The sequence below is a fragment of the Lissotriton vulgaris genome, chromosome 2_1 (genome assembly GCF_964263255.1).
Source record: "Lissotriton vulgaris chromosome 2_1, aLisVul1.2, whole genome shotgun sequence".
In the NCBI taxonomy this organism is placed as follows: domain Eukaryota; kingdom Metazoa; phylum Chordata; class Amphibia; order Caudata; family Salamandridae; genus Lissotriton; species Lissotriton vulgaris.
The window spans coordinates 1,156,252,759-1,156,271,433 of record NC_141687.1 but is presented as its reverse complement, the minus strand read 5'-3'; positions in this window follow the sequence as shown (position 1 = coordinate 1,156,271,433).

The following is an 18,675-nucleotide window of genomic DNA, read 5'->3' as shown; positions in this document are numbered from 1 at the left end:
ATCTAATGTGTTTTGGTGTAATACAAAGGCTATTTTTATATAACCTTGTGTGGAGTTTCCTTTGTGGTGGGCCTTGGGTGTTGTTGCTGGGGTGCATGCGCAAATACTTAACTCATACCGCCTCCAAGTTTAGCCTAGACTGCTCGCGCCACGTTACCTAGAGGGCGAGTAGGGGTTGCCTTGGTGTGTGACTCCCTTGCCCTGACACTTGGAACTGGCGATCCCTGACTGACCTCGACGCGAGTCTTGGCCGGCCAGGGTCCCGGTTCTAACAGGTATGGTACACAGAATCTTTAAAATTAGAAAAGCAAGGGTGTAGGAAGCTGGAAAAACTCTGGAGGAAAACTCATACCAGTGAAAATAAGATCAACTACCAAAAAGCCATGTCTGCCTATTATAAAAACATTAAGCAGGCAAGAAAGAACAGCATTATTGCACAGTTAGCTGAAGCTGGCAATTCCTCCAGAGAGCTCTATAAAATCCTGGATACCTTCACTAAACCAACTGCATGTGAAAGTCCAGACGAATTTACACAAACTTTGTGTAATAACATCTCTCAATTTTTTGAGGATAAGATTGAGATTATTTATAAAAAAATCATCACTGCTCAATGCCCCGGGGATCTGGAGCATTCCAGCATGACTCACCCCGCTACATCTAGAGGCACCCTACTTACCTTCCCTGACATTAGTTATAGTGATACCCAGACACTAATAAATAATATGAAAACAGGATCCCCTCTTGATTTGATACCGGCTAAGCTAATTGTCACTTTGAATAATATACTTTGTACTACAATCCAAAAGATTCTAAACCTCTCCTTTAAAGAAGGTCAGCTCCCTCAGCAGTGGAAGGAGGCAGTTGTGAACCCAATACGGAAGAACACGGCCTTACCATGGACAGAACTCTCCAACCTCCGCCCCATCTCTCTCTTGCCCTTCCTAAGTAAATTAGCCGAGAAGCATGTAAACATCCATGTTTCCAGGTTCATAGAGGCGACAGGGGGCCTGGACCCATCACAATCTGGGTTCAGGCCCAACTACAGCACAGAGTCGGCACTCCTCTCCGTGACCGATAACATCAAAATGTCACAGGATAGAGGAGGATCGATGATTCTGGTGCTGTTAGACCTGTCGGCCGCTTTTGATACGGTGTCTCATGAGATTCTTCTCGGCCGATTACAGAGAGTGGGTATTGGAGGATTGGCACTGTCCTGGTTGGAGAGCTTTCTCTCAGGCCGCTTACAATCTGTCAGTGTGGGACCCTATTGTTCCATCTCGAGGGTACTCACTAAGGGGGTGCCACAGGGCTCATGCCTAAGCCCCACATTATTTAATGTGTATGTGGCCCCCCTTGCAGAGATTGTGAGAAGGTTTGGGTTCACTCCAGTGTCATACGCTGATGACACCCAGCTGCTTTTTCCTTTCAACTCTCTTACGCCTGAAGTGAAGAACAATTTTGCCGAGGGCATGAGAGCAGTATCCAACTGGATGGCTACCAATTGCCTCCAGTGTAATGTCGGGAAGACCGAAGTAATGCTTTTTGGGAAAGCCAGCATGCTCTGGTCTCCCGACTGGTGGCCTTTAGAACTAGGGCCTGTCCCATGCCCAAAGCTAGTTGTTAAGAACTTGGGGGTGAAACTTGATCAGAATTTGAGTTTAAAGGAGCATGCTAACTTCGTCACAGGAGCTTGTTTTAGAACAATTGGCCAGTTAAGGCGAGTCTTCCCTCTGCTGCCTGACATCCACAGGAAGACTCTTGTGCAAACCCGGGTGATAAGCCGCTTGGACTACTGCAACGGCCTCCTCATATCAGCAAATGAGGAGGCGCTTAATCGTTTGCAGGTAGTCCAAAATACGGCAGCCAGATTGATTCTAAATGCTCCTGCAAGAACCTCGTCCAAACCCCTGCTAAGACATCTCCACTGGTTGCCAATACGACAACGTGTCAAATTTAAAATCTGCTGCTTAGTGCACAAATGCCTTTATGGGCAAGGCCCCAGATATCTGGCACAAAAACTTCAGATATACAAACCTGAACGCCTTTTACGTTCCAGCAACCAATGTCTACTGGAAATCCCCACCATAAAAAAAGTCAGACAAGGTGGACGTGCTCTATCCTTTATAGGCCCTACCATCTGGAACAAGCTTCCATCCAACCTGAGACACAATGATAACCATCTGTGTTTCAGGAAAGCATTAAAAACTCTTCTGTTTCAGGAAGCATAACCCACCCTGTGGTACCACACGGAGTCAACATTTCCTCAGTACTGATGCGAGCAAAGCGCAGAGATACCTCATGGGTCGATTCTGGCGCGATATAAGCAATTAAATAAATAAATAAATAAAATACCTCAACCACCAATACCACCACCACCAATACCACCACTACCAATTCCACAACAACGAATACCACCATCATCACCAATATCACCACCAATGCCACCCCTACCACCACCACCACCAAATCCACTACTACCAATATTGCCACCACCACCACCACCACCAATACCTCAACCACAAATACCACCACCACCACCACCACCAATACCACCACCACCAATTTCACCACCACCACCAATACTTCCAATACCACCACCAATATCACCACAAATGCCACCACCACCACCAATCCAATACCACCACCACCACTAAATCCAGTGCCACCATCAATACCAATACCATCACCACCACCAATACCATAAGCACCAGTACCACCACCACAACCACCACCAGTACCACCATGAATATCCCCACTGTCAAAACTAGCACCAATACATCACTAATACCATCACTACCAATACCACCAACACCACCAATACCACCACCAATATCACCACCAGTATCACCACCACCAACACCACCACCACCAATACCACCACCCTCACCACCACTACCAATACTACAACCAACAATACCACCACCACCAATAACACCACAACCCATACCACCACCAATATGACCACCACCAATACCACCGCCATTACCACCAATAACACCACCACCAATTCCACTGCCACCAACACCACCAATACCACCACCACCACCACCAATACCACCATCACCACCAATACGACCACCACCAATCCAATACTACCGCATCCCAAAGCAACCACCAACACCACCAATACCATCACCACAACCCATACCACCACCAAAACCAATGCCACCACTACCACCAATATCAACACCAGCAATCCAATACCACCATCACAATACAAATGCCACTGCCAATACCAAAACTAATATCTCCACCACCACCAATACCACCACCACCAATTCCACTGCCAATACCACCACCACCACCAATACCACAAATATCAATAGCACCAGTACCACCACCAACAATATCACCACAATTAATACCAATACCATCCATACCAATGCCAATACCACCACCACTACCACACCAATACAACCACCACTAATACCTCCACCACCAGCAATACCAACACCACCAATACCAACACCACCACCAATACCACCACCACTACCAATACCACCACCACCTCCAATACCACCACCAATGCCACCGCTAATATCACCACCAACACCATCAATGCTGCCACCACCACCACCAATATCACCAATACCACCACCAATACCTCAACCACCAATACCACCACAACCAATAACACCACTACCAATTCCACAACAACGAATACCACCATCATCACCAATATCACCACCAACGCCACTCCTACCACCACCACCACCAAATCCACTACTACCAATATTGCCACCACCAATACCACCACCACCACCACCAATACCTCAACTACAAATACCACCACCACCACCACCAGTACCGCCATGAATATCCCCACTGTCAAAACCAGCACCAATACCACCACCAATACCACCACTACCAATACCACCACCACCACCAATACCACCACCAATACCACCACCAATACCACCACCAATATCACCACCACCAACACCACCACCACCAATACCACCACCCTCACCACCACTACCAATAACACCACCACCAATACCACCACCATCACCAATACCACTGCCACAACCACCAATACCACCCGCTCTAATACTAACATTACCACCACCAATACCACTGCCACTACCACAATTGCAACCACCACCAATACCAGCACCAATACCTCCACCATTACCAGTACCACCACCATCACCAATAGCACCACCACCAATACCATCACCAATACCAATACCACCACCGCCAATTCCACTACCAATACCAATACCACCAATACCAATGCCCTTACCACCAATACCACCACCACCACCAATAGCACTACCACCACCAATACCACAACTAACACCACCACCTCCAATGCCACCACCACCGATACCACCACCAATACCTCCACCATTACCAGTACCACCATCATCACCAATAGCACCACCACCAATACCATCACCAATACCAATACCACCACCGCCAATTCCACTACCAATACCAATACCACCAATATCAATGACCTCACCACCAATACCACCACCACCACCAATAGCACTACCACCACCAATACCACCACCACCACCAGCAATAGCACCACTACCAATACCACTACCACCAACAGTATTCCCACCATCAATACCACCACCACAAATACCACCTACAAAAATACCAATCCCACCACTACCAATTCAATGACCACCAATCCCAATACCACCACCAATACTACCAATACCATCACCAATATCACCACCACCAGTACCATCACCACCAACCCAATACCACCACTACCCATACCAACACTACCACAAATAACACCACCACCAATAACATCAAAACCAATACCTCCACCACCAAACACCACCAATACCACCACAACCAATACCAATACCACCACCACCTATACCAATACCACCACCACCTATACCAATACCACCACCACCACCACCACCAATACCACCACCAATACTACCACTGATAACACCAGCACAACCACCAATGCCATCATCTCCACCAATACTACCAACAATGCCACCAATATCACTACCAATATCGCAACCACCAATAACACCATCACCACCAATACTACAACCAACAATACCACCACCACCAATAACACCACAACCCATACCACCACCAATACGACCACCACCAATACCACTGCCATTACCACCAATACCACCACCACCAATTACACTGCCACCAACACCACCAATACCACCACCACCACCACCACCAATACCACCATCACCACCAATACCACCACCAGCAATCCAATACTACCGCATCCCAAAGCAACCACCAACACCACCACCACCAATACCACCCCCACAACCAATTCCACCACCACCACCAATATCAACACCAGCAATCCAATACCACCATCACAATACAAATGCCACTGCCAATATCAAAACTAATATCTCCACCACCACCAATACCACTGCCAATACCACCACCACCACCAATACCACCAATATCAATAGCACCAGTACCACCACCAACAATATCACCACAATTAATACCAATACCATCCATACCAATGCCAATACCACCACCACTACCACACCAATACAACCACCACTAATACCAACACCACCACCAATACCACCACTACCAATTCCACAACAACAAATACCACCATCATCACCAATATCACCACCAATGCCGCCCCTACCACCACCACCACCAAATCCACTACTACCAATATTGCCACCACCAATACCACCACCACCAATACCTCAACCACAAATACCACCACCACCACCACCACCAATACCACCACTACCAATTCCACCAGTACCAATACCACCACCAATTTCACCACCACCACCAATACTTCCAATACCACCACCAATATCACTACAAATGCCACTGTTAGAATTGGGGGTCTCTGGTTGGCACAAGTATGCACTTGTGACAAGCAGGGACCCTCTCCTCTAAGTCAGGGCGTAGGATGACCCCTTTAGAATGACCCTTACTCACCCTCTAGGTGCGTGGCGTGAGCAGACAAGGCTATTCTCCAGGCGTTGTTTAGTTAAGCACTTGTAATCACACACACAGTAAATACACTAATCCCCCCCACAAATGGACACCAGGCTGTGAGTATATAAAAATACGCTTCTTTATGTAAAAATTATATATACTCTTTAGGACAGACTTATCACAAGATCAAATAATGTTTCTGTATGCCCACAGGTTGAAAATAGGCAAAGCTTTTTCTTTAGTTTCAGTTCAAATGTTCTGTGCTTACTTCAAGTTGTATTCCACAGTGTTCTTTTAATTCCTTGGTCGTTTCTGACCAGATTGTGCACTTTTCCACCCCTCTAGGACCTACGGGGTCCTGCTATGCACTCTGCCGCACTCCGCGGCGCCTCAGATGGGTGAATTCCCGATCCCCTGCCAAGTCTCACGCTTCCCGCGTGAGGCGCGATCGGCCCGGCCGGGTCTCGTGGAGCGGATGGCCCCCCGGGTCTACGGGACCCACACGGGGGGAAACACCGACCTCAGGGCTGTCCAGGAGGAGGGAAGGCCCAAGAACCCAGCGCAGCCCCAGTCACTCAGGCAGGGGCTTAGATTGCAGCCTGCGGGACCCGACAGCTAAAGGATTCCAGCGGGAGGGGCTGGAGCGCTCTCGCAGCGCGGAGCTGCAGGCAGGGACACAGAGCAGTGCGAGTCAGTGGGAAAGGGCGGCTCGCACCACAGCGGATCTTTAGGCCGGGGGCACTTGGGAACAGGGCAGTGAGCAGAAAACAAAAGGGGGTCAAGTAACGTTGCGGGCCACGAGCCCGATGGCAGTCTCAGTGGCGGCTTTTCTCCGGTGACAGATGCGAGGTGCCCAGCGGCTCAGGCAGAGCGAGGCTGGCACCCGAGGCGTCCGTCCAGCGAAGGTCTGTCCCCTGGGTCTGTTTTAGTCCGGCAAAGGATTTCTGGCGGGAGGGTGAGGCACCACAGCGAGCCTTCCCAGGCGGTCGACACAGCGATCCCCTCAGCGGGGGAAGAGCGGCTCAACAGAGCGGAGCTCTTCCTCGGCGGGGACGAGAGGACACAGTCGGTCACGGCCTGAGGGAGGGGCTGGGGGGCACCACAGCAGCGAGCCTTCCCAGGCGGTCAACACAGCGATCTCCTCAGCGGGGGGAGAGCGGCTCAACGGAGCGGAGCTCTTCCTCGGCGGGGACGAGGAGACACAGTCGGTCACGGCCTCAGGGAGGGGCTGGGGGGCACCAAGGTCACAGCTCCGGCAGTAGTAGATATCCCGGTTAATTACCGGCAGACGAGCAGAGGGCAGGTTGAGCCAGATGGTCCTGTGGCTCAGGTCAGGGGGCAAGCTCAGTCAAGCCCTTGGAGAATGTTTAAGCACAAAGCAGCAAAGTCTTTTCTTATCAAGTCTTTTCCTCTCCTTTCTCAGCAAGGCAAGCAGCAGGCCAGTTCTCCCAGCGTCTCTTCTCCTTCTAGGCGGGCAGAGGTCCTTCGTGGTAAAACAGGATTCTGATTTACAAGGAGCATGGCTCCTACTTTTATACACAGTTTCTTTTGTTCTTACAGGCCAGGGGGGCCTTTGCATAGCCCCTTTCAGTCTCTGAGTCCTTGATGGGTGTAATCTGGCTTCTGCTTTCAGTGTGAGGGGCAGGCACATCAGACGCTCCACAGGAGGTGGAGCCAGCATTGTGTGGACAGGGGCAGCCAGGAGTACCTTGTTGATGGGGCTTCGCCCTTCCTGGGCCAGGTGCAGGCTGAGTCATCAGTCACTCCCCAGGGGGGCGGAGCCAGCATTGTGGTGGCAGAGCACAGCCAGATTAAGAGTCAAGGGGCACTCCTACCTCCCACTAAGGTGTAATCCTTGCATTCACCACCTGTCAACTCCCAGCCCTGTCACTCACACAACCCAGACAGTCAGATACACATACTGCAGAGGCGGGCTGAAATGGTTAGGCAAGCAAATGCTAACTTTCTAAAAGTAGCATTTGCAAACATAGGATATTAAAATAAACTTTACTAAAAGAAGTATTTTATTATTCTGAGTTCAGGCATACTAAACATTAATTTCTACCCTGTTCCCTGAGCCTGCTGGGATTATAGGGTGTAATAATTCCAGCAGCCCATCTTGGCCTAAAGGGAGCAGGTAGCCTTTCACAGTGAAAAACGAATTTGGCTGTAATTCACTATTAGGACATGCCACACACATCAGGGCTTGTCCTACCTTACACTTACAATGCACCCTGCCCTAGGGCCTACCATAGGGGTGACTAATATGAAGTTAAGGGAAGGTTTAGGGGCTGACAAGTGTGTGCACTTGCCCAGCCAGCATGACAGTACCAGACTGCACGCAGGTTCTGCAATGGCAGACCCTAGACACATTTTAAGGCGGCTTCTGTGGGTGGCGCAACCAGCGCTGCAGGCCCACTAGCAGTATTGGCATTTACAAGCCCTGGCACTCCTAGTGCACTTTACTGGGGACTGACAGTAAATCCAATGAACCAATCAGGTATACCAAACACAGTTACAGTTTATACAGGGAGAGCATATGCACTTTAGCACTGGTCAGCAGTGGTAAAGTGCCCTGAGTCGTTAAACCAACAAAAATAGGTCAGAGAGAGTATTGGAGGAAGGCAAAAAGTTTAGGGATGACCCTGCCAAGAGGCCCAGGTCCAACAGCCACCACCACCACCAATCCAATACCACCACCACCACTAAATCCAGTGCCACCATCAATGCCAATACCATCACCACCACCAATACCATAAGCACCAGTACCACCACCACCAGTACCACCATGAATATCCCCACTGTCAAAACTAGCACCAATACATCACTAATACCATCACTACCAATACCACCAACACCACCAATACCACCACCAATATCACCACCAGTATCACCACCACCAACACCACCACCACCAATACCACCACCCTCACCACCACTACCAATACTACAACCAACAATACCACCACCACCAATAACACCACAACCCATACCACCACCAATACGACCACCACCAATACCACTGCCATTACCACCAATAACACCACCACCAATTCCACTGCCACCAACACCACCAATACCACCACCACCACCACCAATACCACCATCACCACCAATACCACCACCACCAATCCAACTCTACCGCATCCCAAAGCAACCACCAACGCCACCACCACCAATACCACCACCACAACCAATGCCACCACCACCACCAATATCAACACCAGCAATCCAATACCACCATCACAATACAAATGCCACTGCCAATACCAAAACTAATATCTCCACCACCACCAATACCACCACCACCAATACCACTGCCAATACCACCACCACCACCAATACCACCAATATCAATAGCACCAGTACCACCACCAACAATATCACCACAATTAATACCAATACCATCCATTCCAATGCCAATACCACCACCACTACCACACCAATACAACCACCACTAATACCTCCACCACCACCAATACCAAAACCACCAATACCAACACCACCAATACCACCACCACTACCAATACCACCACCACCTCCAATACCACCACCAATGCCACCGCTAATACCACCACAAACACCATCAATGCTGCCACCACCACCACCAATATCACCAATAACATCACCAATACCTCAACCACCAATTCCACAACAACGAATACCACCATCATCACCAATATCACCACCAATGCCACTCCTACCACCACCACCACCAAATCCACTACTACCAATATTGCCACCACCAATAACACCACCAATACCTCAACCACAAATACCACCACCACCACCACCACCACCAATGTCACCACTACCAATTCCACCACTACCAATACCACCATCAATTTCACCACCACCACCAATACTTCCAATACCACCACCAACATCACCACAAATGCCACCACCACCACCAATTCAATACCACCACCACCACTAATACCAGTGCCGCCATCAATACCAATACCATCACCACCACCAATACCATAAGCACCAGTACCACCACCACCACCACCAGTACCACCATGAATATCCCCACTGTCAAAACCAGCACCAATACCACCACTAATACCACCAATACCACCAACACCACCAATACCACCACCAATATCACCACCACCAACACCACCACCACCAACACCACCACCACCAATACCACCACCCTCACCACCACTACCAATAACACCACCACCAATACCACCACCATCACCAATACCACTGCCACAACCACCAATACCACCACCTCTAATACCACCATTACCACCTCCAATACCACCACCACAAATTCCACCACCAATACCTCCACCACTACCAGTACCACCACCATCACCAATAGCACCACCACTAAGCATGGGCGAATTTTGCGGATTTGGCAACTCGCAATTCGCAAAATCCGCGAATTCTCGCGAATTTGCGGATTTTTTTTTGTGTTCGCGCGGGTTTTTGCCGGTTCGCGAGGGTTTTGTAGAATTTCGCAAACGCGAACTTACCTGTCGGCTCGCAAGTTTTGCGAACTTGTTGTTTCTACGTGTCCAGCCTGTTTGGGACACTCTTCTTCATCACTGCCACTCTCTGTCACCACTGCCACTCTCTGACTACTCATGCCACCCTCTGGCCCACCCATGCCACCCTCTGTTTCATCACAGCACCCTCTGGTTGTCCAGTCAGTGTACATTATTGTGGCAAAGCAAAGCACACCTTCCCTGCCTCAAGTGACCTGAATTAATTTGGGGCTGATTAATGTGTCACAGAATATTTTTTTAGCTGGCACCTGCTTCCTTAGTGCTTCCTGATTAGTGATCTTTTGCACTTGCGAAGTGCTTTCATTGTTGCAAAATTAGTTACAACACCTGCCCTGCCACAACTGACAATAATGAATTAGGGGCTGATTAATGGATTTGAACTTCCAGCCTGGCTCCTGCTTGTCTCCCTTAGCTGTAATTCAGGACCTTTGTGGCATATGTGTAAATATTCTGAGGTTCAGAGCAGGGTCACATAATAGTTGCAAGTAGGCAACTGAACTCTGGAGGGGCCCCTCAGGAAGCACTACAGGAAATGGCTACTAATGATGAGCCTGAACTTTTGAACCTGGTAAGTAGTTTCAGTTTTGCTAAGATCGTATTTCTGCAATTTAGCGCTTATTCGCGGGGCGCGAAGTTGTACTGGGAAGCCGCGAACTCACGCGAACAGTGCGAGCAAAATCCGCTGCTCGCGGATTTGCGGATTTTGCGGGAGATTCGCGAATCTCGCGGATTGCGAATTTACCGAAAACCCGCAAAATCCGCGAGCGAAACGGATTTTCCGCCCATGCTTAACCACCACCAATACCATTACCAATACCACCACCAATACCATCACCAATACCAATACCACCACTGCCAATTCCACTACCAATACCAATACCACCAATACCAATGCCCTCACCACCAATACCACCACCACCACCAATAGCACTACCACCACCAATATCACCACCAACACCAATACCACCACCAATACCACCACTGCCAATACCACCAACACCAACACCACCAACACCACCAATACCATAACACACAATACCACCAGCAATACCACTAGCAAGATCATCACCACCCATACCACCACTTAAATCACCACCAATCCCACCACCATCAAACCTACCACCACCAATATCACTACCACCACCAATACCACCACCACCACCAACAACAACACCACCATCACCAACACCACCACCACCAACCCAATACGACCACCACCACCACCAATATCACCACCAATACCACCACCACCAACCCAATACCACCACCACTAATACCAATACCACCGACAAAACGACCACCACCAATACGATCACCACCAATACCACCACCACCAATACCACCACCACCAACCCAATACCACCACCACCAATCCCATTGCCAATACCAATACCACCACCACCAATACACCACTGCCAATACCAATATCAATACCACCACCACCACCAATACCAATACCCCCACCACCAATATCACCACCGCCAATACCACCACCACCACCAATACCACCACCGCCAATCCTACCACCACCATCAATACCACCACCAATGCTACTACAGCCACCAATACCACCACTGATACTACCACCACCATCAATGCTACCACCACCACCACCAATATAGCAACCACCAATACCAACAATACCACCACTTACCAATACTAATACCACCACCACCACCACCAATACCACCACCACTAATACTACCACCGCCAATACCACAATCACCAATACCACCACCACCAATACCACCTTCACCAATCCAATACCACCACCACCAATACCACTGCCAATACCAATACTAGCCCCACCAATAACACCACCACCAATACATCCAAAACAATGATCAATGCCACCACCGATGCCACCAAAACCACCAATACCACCACCAATACCACCAGCACTACCACCACCACCAATGCTACCACTAACAATACCAATACCACCACCACCACCAATACCACTACCACCAATACTAATCTGCACCACAAATACCAATTCCACTGCCACCATCAATACCACCCCCACCACCAATACCAACAATACCACCACCAATAGCACCACCACCAATATCACCAGTACCATCACCAAGAACCACCAGCATCAATACCACCAGCACCAATACCACTACCACCAATACCAACACACCTACCAATACCACCACCACTACCACCAGCACCAATACCACCACCCCCACCAACACCCCCAGCACCAATACCACCAATACCAATACCACCACCGCCAATACAACCAGTACCCATACCACTAATACAACTACCACCAATACCACCACCACCAATACCACCACCACCAATACCACCACCACCACCAGTTCCACCATCACCAACACCACCACCATCAATACCATCACCACAAATACCACCAGCACCAATACCACCACCACCAATACCACCACCACCAATACTAACACCAATACTACCATCACCTCCACCAATACCACCACCCCCACCACCACCACCAATAACACCAACAGTACCACCACCAATATCACCACCACCACCAATACCACTACCAATACCAACACCAATGTCACTGTCACCACCAATGCCACCATCAATATTGCAACCACCAGTGCCCCTACCACCACCAATTCCACCAGTAAAATCACCACTACCACCACCACAACGACCAATACCACCACCACCAATACCACCTCCACCACCAATACCAATGCCACCAGCAATACCAATACCATTACCACCAATACCACCACTATCAATACCACCACCACCATCAATACCACCACCACCATTATAACCTCCAATACCACAACCAATACCACCACCAATACCACCACAAACACCACCCCCACCACCATCAACATCAATACCACCACCAATACCACCAACAATACCACCACTAATACCACCACACCAATACCACCACCACCACCAATACCATCACCAATACCACCACCACCACCGAAATCACCACCACAACCACCTATACCATCACCAACACCAATCCCAACCCCACAACCACCAATTCTACCACCACCTATACCAATACCACCACCACCGATAGTACCACCACCAATACCACCAGCACCACCACCACTAATACCACCAGCACCAATACCAATACAACCACCACCAATACCAATACCATCACCGCCAATTCCACCATCAACACCATCACCAACACCACCACCGTCAAGACCATTGCCACCAATACCATCAGCACCAATACCACCACCATTAATACCAACAACAATGCTACCACCACCACCACGAATACCACTAAACACCACAAACAATACCACCAACAATACCACCACCAATACAACCATCAATACCACTGCCCCCAAACCCACCAATCCCACCACCACCACCACCAATATCACTACCAATACCACCACCGCCACCAATACCGCCACCACCAACCCAATATCACCACCACCAATACTACCACCAATACCAATACTACCGCCACCAATACCAATACCAGCACCACCGCCAATACAACTAGTACCACCACCATTACCACCACCACCAATACCAATAACACCATCACCACCACCATTACCACCACCAACACTAGTACCAATACCCCTACCACCAATACAAGCAATAGCATCAACAGCACCAATACCACCACTACAACCAATAAAACCACCAATACTACGTCCACCATCAATACTGTCATCAATATCATCCCAAATGCCAACACCACCAATGCCACAACAAATATCACCACCAATATTGCAACCACCAATACCACCACCAATACCAACACCACCAATTCTACCATACTACCACCACCACCACCAATACCACCACCACCAATACTAACACCACCAACAATACCATCACCTATACCAATACCACCACCATCAATACCACCACCACCAATACCACCAACAATATCACCACCATCAATACCACCACCAATACCAATACCCCCACCAACAATACCAGAAATATGACCTCTACAACCAATACCACCACCACCAACAACACCATCACCATCAATTCCACCACCAATACCACTAATACCAACACTGCCACCAATGCCACCACCACCACCACTTCTACCACCAATGCCACCACTATTAATATCAACACAACCAACAATACCTGCACCACCAATACCATCACCACCACCAATACCACCACCAACACCACCAATACAACTAATACCAACACCACCAATACCACTACCATCAATCCAATACCACCACCACTGCCAATACCAATGTTACAGGCAATAACAATACCATTACCACCAATACCACCACCACCAATACCACCACCAATACAACCACCACCAACACCACCACCAATACCACCACCCATACCACTCATACCACCACCAATACCACCACCAATACCACCACCACCAATACCACCACCACCACCACCAGCAATAGCACCACTACCAATACCACTACCACCAACAGTATTCCCACCAACAATACCACCACCACCAATCCCACCTACAAAAATACCAATCCCACCACTACCAATTCAATGACCACCAATTCCAATACCGCCACCAATACTACCAATACCATCACCAATATCACCACCACCAGTACCATCACCACCAACCCAATACCACCATTACCCACACCAACACTACCGCAAATAACACCACCACCAATAACATCAAAACCAATACCTCCACCACCAAACACCACCAATACCACCACAACCAATACCAATACCACCACCACCTATACCAATACCACCACCATCTATACCAATGCTACCACCACCACCACCACCAATACCACCACCAATACTACCACTAATAACACCAGCACAACCACCAATGCCATCATCTCCACCAATACTACCAACAATGCCACCAATATCACTACCAATATCACAACCACCAATATCACCATCACCACCAATACTACAACCAACAATACCACCACCACCAATAACACCACAACCCATACCACCACCACCACCACCAGCAATAGCACCACTACCAATACCACTATCACCAACAGTATTCCCACCAACAATACCACCACCACCAATCCCACCTACAAAAATACCAATCCCACCACTACCAATTCAATGACCACCAATCCCAATACCACCACCAATACTACCAATACCATCACCAATATCACCACCACCAGTACCATCACCACCAACCCAATACCACCACTACCCATACCAACACTACCGCAAATAACACCACCACCAATAACATCAAAACCAATACCTCCACCACCAAACACCACCAATACCACCACAACCAATGCCAATACCACCACCACCTATACCAATACCACCACCACCTATACCAATGCTACCACCACCACCACCACCAATACCACCACTACCCATACCAACACTACCACAAATAACACCACCACCAATAACATCAAACCCAATACCTCCACCACCAATACCACCACAACCAATACCAATACCACCACCACCTATACCAATACCACCACCACCTATACCAATACCACCACCACCACCACCACCAATACCACCACCAATACTACCACTAATAACACCAGCACAACCACCAATGCCATCATCTCCACCAATACTACCAACAATGCCACCAATATCACTACCAATATCGCAACCACCAATAACACCATCACCACCAATACTACAACCAACAATACCACCACCACCAATAACACCACAACCCATACCACCACCAATACGACCACCACCAATACCACTGCCATTACCAAAAACAACACCACCACCAATTCCACTGCCACCAACACCACCAATACCACCACCACCACCACCACCACCAATACCACCATCACCACCAATACCACCACCACCAATCCAATACTACTGCATCCCAAAGCAACCACTAACACCACCACCACCAATACCACCACCACAACCAATGCCACCACCACCACCAATATCAACACCAGCAATCCAATACCACCATCACAATGCAAATGCCACTGCCGATACCAAAACTAATATCGCCACCACCACCAATACCACTGCCAATACCACCACCACCACCAATACCACCAATATCAAGAGCACCAGTACCACCACCAACAATATCACCACAATTAATACCAATACCATCCATACCAATGCCAATACCACCACCACTACCACACCAATACAACCACCACTAACACCTCCACCACCACCAATACCAACACCACCAATACCAACACCACCAATACCAACACCACCACCAATACCACCACCACTACCAATACCACCACCACCTCCAATACCACCACCAATGCCACCGCTAATACCACCACCAACACCATCAATGCTGCCACCACCACCACCACCACCACCAATATCACCAATACCACCACCAATACCTCAACCACCAATACCACCACCACCAATACCACTACTACCAATTCCACAACAACGAATACCACCACCACCACCAAATCCACTACTACCAATATTGCCACCACCAATACCACCACCACCACCAATACCTCAACCACAAATACCACCACCACCACCAATACCACCACTACCAATTCCACCACTACCAATACCACCACCAATTTCACCACCACCACCACCAATACTTCCAATACCACCACCAATATCACCACAAATGCCACCACCACCACCAATCCAATACCACCACCACCACTAAATCCAGTGCCACCATCAATATCAATACCATCACCACCACCAATACCACAAGCACCAGTACCACCACCACCACCACCACCAGTACCACCATGAATATCCCCACTGTCAAAACTAGCACCAATACACCACTAATACCATCACTACCAATACCACCAACACCACCAATACCACCACCAATATCACCACCAGTATCACCACCACCAACACCACCACCACCAATACCACCACCCTCACCACCACTACCAATACTACAACCAACAATACCACCACCACCAATAACACCACAACCCATACCACCACCAATACAACCACCACCAATACCACTGCCATTACCACAAATAACACCACCACCAATTCCACTGCCACCAACACCACCAATACCACCACCACCACCACCAATACCACCATCACCACCAATACCACCACCACCAATCCAATACTACCGCATCCCAAAGCAACCACAAACACCACCACCACCAATACCACCACCAAAACCAATGCCACCACCAATATCAACACCAGCAATCCAATACCACCATCACAATACAAATGCCACTGCCAATACCAAAACTAATATCTCCACCACCACCAATACCATCACCCCCCCCAACACCCCCAGCACCAATACCACCAATACCAATACCACCACCACCAATACAACCAGTACCCATACCACTAATACAACTACCACCAATACCACCACCACCAATACCACCACCACCACCAGTTCCACGACCACCACCATCACCAACACCACCACCATCAATACCATCACCACAAATACCACCAGCACCAATACCACCACCACCAATACCACCACCACCAATACTAACACCAATACTACCATCACCTCCACCAATACCACCACCCCCACCACCACCACCAATAACACCAACAGTACCACCACCAATATCACCACCACCACCAATACCACTACCAATACAACACCAATGTCACTGTCATCACCAATGCCACCATCAATATTGCAACCACCAGTGCCCCTACCACCACCAATTCCACCAGTAAAATCACCACTACCACCACCACAACAACCAATACCACCACCACCAATACCACCTCTACCACCAATACCAATGCCACCAGCAATACCAATACCATTACCACCAATACCACCACTATCAATACCACCACCACCATCAATACCACCACCACCATTATAACCTCCAATACCACAGCCAATACCACCACCAATACCACCACAAACACCACCCCCACCACCATCAACATCAATACCACCAACAATACCACCACTAATACCACCACACCAATACCACCACCACCACCAATACCATCACCAATACCACCACCACCACCGAAATCACCACCACAACCACCTATACCATCACCAACACCAATCCCAACCCCACAACCACCAATTCTACCACCACCTATACCAATACCACCACCACCGATAGTACCACCACCAATACCACCAGCACCACCACCACTAATACCACCAGCACCAATACCAATACAACCACCACCAATACCAATACCATCACCGCCGATTCCACCATCAACACCATCACCAACACCACCACCGTCAAGACCATTGCCACCAATACCATCAGCACCAATACCACCACCATTAATACCAACAACAATG